We start from the raw sequence: 4,195 nt of genomic DNA, 5'->3' as shown, positions 1-4,195 counted from the left end.
TTTCAGAAAATAATTATTTGGCAGAAAAGAGAAAAACAAAATCTTCTTTTGTTTTTAAAAATTATTTCGTCTTAAATTCATTAGAAATAATGTTTTCTTGTCTTCACTTTTAAAATTTTACACGTTCATGTGAATTTTATGCCTCTTAAAATAACCTCTAAACTGTTATTATTATGGTAATACAAACATTCTGAATCTAGAATGTTTTAGTAAATAAACTCATAAATTTCTTTTTATCACAAGCAAACATTAGTGGTGCTCCACATAAGTATAAATATATACTCGGGTATTTAATGTTTCTAACCTACGTCACACTTTTTTCTATTGACGCAATCGGACAAGGTTTTATAGTAGATATTTAGCGGCTTTTCTTATAATTCACATATGAACAGAGATAAAAACCTTACAGGTTTGTTAATTAATGTCACCTTTGATGGAATTTTACCACTGATTACAATCGTTTTTACAGAGCATTGTTATTAGGTACGACTTTTGTTGTGATTTTAATTAATATCAAGTTATATGGTAGTGTTTATAAATAAAAAAAGTAATCCTTTAAAATATAGTTTATTTCAGTAACAATTTTTGACAAATTTTGCAAACGTGATTATTATTACTCTCACTTTAAAATATCACAGCGTCTACATTATTTTTAATAATCTTTTATACTTTTTAATATTTTTTATCTACTATTATTAATAGCTACCGAAAAACTATCACTAGAGTCTAGGACATTTATTAAAAGTCTTATTTACTAATATAAGTTAGTCATAATAATAAACAATTGCTTGATCCTTCACAGTCAACCGTCTTCCTGATATTCGACTAAATCTTGCCGTTTCACATGCGACGTTCAACGTATTATCTTTTTGTAAAATATTTTTATACGATAGTCCGTGTCCCGACAAGATGGCACATTGCCATAAGAAAGTTATTTCAACATCTTTCTATGAGGAGAGATCACGATTTATCCTATTCTTTGTTGGAAAAAGTTGCCCGCTTGCTTCGTCTGAGGAGGTGGGGTGGCTGGTATTTCGTGCTGAGGCTTCAATAGCCAAGGGTTTTCTGTCGCCTGTGGACTGCCATCTTTCTTCTGACCGGCGTCAGACGGCGTTACTTGGAAATGAGGCAGCTGCGTCTTGGGGCACACCGGCGGTCTTTCTGACTTAGGCTGCATGGTTCCTGAATAAAAAAAATGAAAAATTTAAATTCTTCATTACGTCGTTTGCGTCAAATTATTCGCAAAAGGACACATGACACAGGGATTGACGTAGTCGTGATCATTATGATTTATCAGTTCAAATTAAAGAAACCTACTTTGTGGATAAAAATGGATGGATTGGTTATTATACGATACGACAATATTCGTTAGAGCCATCGAGATATGCTCCACTGAATGCTGATTGATGCCCCACTCTCGGAATATGTGCGCAGTGTTGACAAGGACGAATCAATTACTTTGATTTATGCTTGTTATTCACTATACATTTACTATTTTATACAACGTACTCATATATTCTAATATAATATGAACTATTAAATTAATTATTAGTTTATTCAGTATGTTTTTAAAAATATAGAATTGTGTTGTAAACATTCATTGGAAAGTGGGTATCCCACTAAAGTATCTCATTTACTGCTATACAAAATAGTTTCTGACCAATAATTCTACCTATTTACTATATCTAGGTTAGCATTATAGCATGCATTCTAAAGCATGGATTTAATGTCCAAATTCTTTTAACTTCATGATGTATCAACGGTTACAGTGAGTGGGCTGACAATTATGTTAGACATGAAACAGTCTAATGAATATCAAACGATATTGTTATAGTTATTCTGGAACAAACTGTTTAATTTATAAACAAATAAAACACACACATATGAGATGGATATAAGGGAATAGTTTCGTCGCAACGATTTTTAATCCAATAAGAAGAGTTTATGAAAGTTAATGAATTTCACTACACTTTATTCATATGAAATCTGTAAACCTTAATCAATTTTATTACTATCACTGCAGCAAATAATACCAAAGGTTTTAATTAAAAACGTGATTCATTTTAATTGAAATCGCATTGAAAATACACAAATTAAACAAATGAATGTTTAATTTAATAACGCGATAGAACTTTCAATTGTTAAAAATAGTACAACACTTACTTTGATAATCCAAACTAAGGTTTTCCAAACGTGAACTGATAGCCTGAACACCGTTTACAAACATTTGACAACTAAACTTGTAACTTAGTTGTGCGCACGAGCAACACGTTTCACGAACGATCGCGTAGTGTGTCACTTCCAGTCTACAGATACGTTTTATACCCACTGAATCACATTTGGCAAGAGCGTTCCGACGTCAGGCCAGCGCTGACGCGACGTCGGTCTATGACGCCAGTGCGTAACGCTACACAGTCTATAGGCTTGCGTCTACGTATAAACCTAACCGACTTTCTTGACGATAAAACGAAAACTATTAAAAATGTAAACTGAGCTGTCAACATTTTCAGTTTTCTTTTCCACTTTTTTCAAACGAACGAATAAAATGTCTTTCATTTGAAAGCCTGCATGTTCGTGTTTAAAATGTAATTCATAATTACACTTTAACTGTCTTAAACGAATGTTTAACTTTGAAGTTAAATACAAATTAAAAATAAATTGTAACTTAGGTGACTATTAAGTTCTTTGTCTCAGTTTATTGTTAAGTAATTATGTTACTTGTCCTAACAAGAAACAATTTTATATCACGTGAGTATGACATTGACGTCATAATCATGATAATTATTGTGGCGGACGTGGTTTACTAAGGGTGGTCAAATAATCGTAGTGATTCTTAGAAATATTTCGTACCAATTGTAGGAGACATGATGTCAGACGATAATTAAGCGATGATACCGCCTTATCACTTTATCAAACTTGAACCATTACCATTACGACAAAGCACTTTACTAATGTGAGCAATCGTTTTAGCTTTTATTTCCTCTTTGTCACCATAAACGGTCGTTTAGCCTTGAGTCCAAGATAAAGGTGAGAAAGCGTAAACAGACGTTAAAAGCCTTCCTTGAGTCAACTGTTTTAGGGCATATTGTAGGGTGTGTCACAATAATTTGTCACCAGCATGCCTCACAATTTTTTTATATTGTTTCAAAAACCTGTTATGTTTCTTTTGAAAATTACCATTATTGAACATTGAAGAGAACACTCAACTATTCGCATTAATTGAAGTCTTTTTCAAATATGTTTAGTCTGAACAATATCTAATTATCTATGCTAAAAATTTTGGTCAATAACGAGTAACATACAAAAACAATTACTTTTATAATATTTTATCGATCATGCTTGTCAGTTATGATTCTATCTCTGTTTTGTGTAATATCAGATATGTCGTATTCTTATTCAGTTAGTAACACAATCATTAATTTTATTTAATTAATTACTGTCATAGATTATAGTGCCCGATATTGTAATATGAAACGATAGTAAATTACCGATGATAAGTTTATATCTAAATTGGTAATAGCTTACAACTTATAATAAACTTAGTGCTTTTTAAATTAATTACTATTAATTACTAACTTATACTTCAGTAACATTACAATAGTGAAGAATCTTTTATACGATGATCGTACAATTAAAAAAACTAGTCAATTGAAAATGTCATTGATATTTGCAATAGATACATTTCAGGCAAAATGGTTTGGCTCTTGAACAGGCTTACCTATTAATAACAGTAATTACTTGATTTATTATACGCGCAAAACAAAAAAATCCCTTCTCGTGATGGATGATTCAGTAAAGACGTCACAGATATGTCTAAATTGCATAGCAGTTGTCTACGGCTACCCTTCATCTTTACGTTGTAGAATTCTCGTTTATATTATGTCATTCGATGTGTTGAAGCTTGCTATAGACGCTCACTGCAAACTGGCACTTTTAAATGACCAATTAGAGTTAATTGTCTATAGCGGGATTTATTGTGCGTACCGTGCGCGTGTGCGCGTTGCTAGAATAAGTCTTATTTTCATCTGTTAAAACTCCCTATCCTAACATCATAAGAATATAATAATTATGTTGTGTTTGTTGTTTCCATTCCAAAATTAATTATTGTTGAGTTATCCTCCCACGTCCTCCATTAAAAACGTAGATACCGTTAGAAGTTGAAACAGTAAGAAATTCAGTGATTCATCATTGAGTT

General features: G+C 31.8%; 1 long non-coding RNA gene across 1 annotated transcript; it reads right to left on the bottom strand.

Annotated features, from left to right (window-relative positions):
- Nucleotides 1-556: 556 nt before the first annotated feature.
- LOC106104269 lies at nt 557-2,346 on the bottom strand. The gene is made up of 2 exons (XR_001225665.1): nt 2,164-2,346; nt 557-1,182 (listed from the first exon to the last, which is right to left on the bottom strand). It is a non-coding gene; the product is annotated as an uncharacterized LOC106104269 (long non-coding RNA).
- Between the last annotated feature and the right edge of the window lie 1,849 nt (nt 2,347-4,195).

The sequence above is a fragment of the Papilio polytes genome, unplaced genomic scaffold, assembly GCF_000836215.1.
Source record: "Papilio polytes unplaced genomic scaffold, Ppol_1.0 DF823691.1, whole genome shotgun sequence".
In the NCBI taxonomy this organism is placed as follows: Eukaryota; Metazoa; Arthropoda; class Insecta; order Lepidoptera; family Papilionidae; genus Papilio; species Papilio polytes.
Note: the sequence above shows the minus strand (reverse complement) of the source record. Positions and strands in the feature narration are given on the sequence as shown.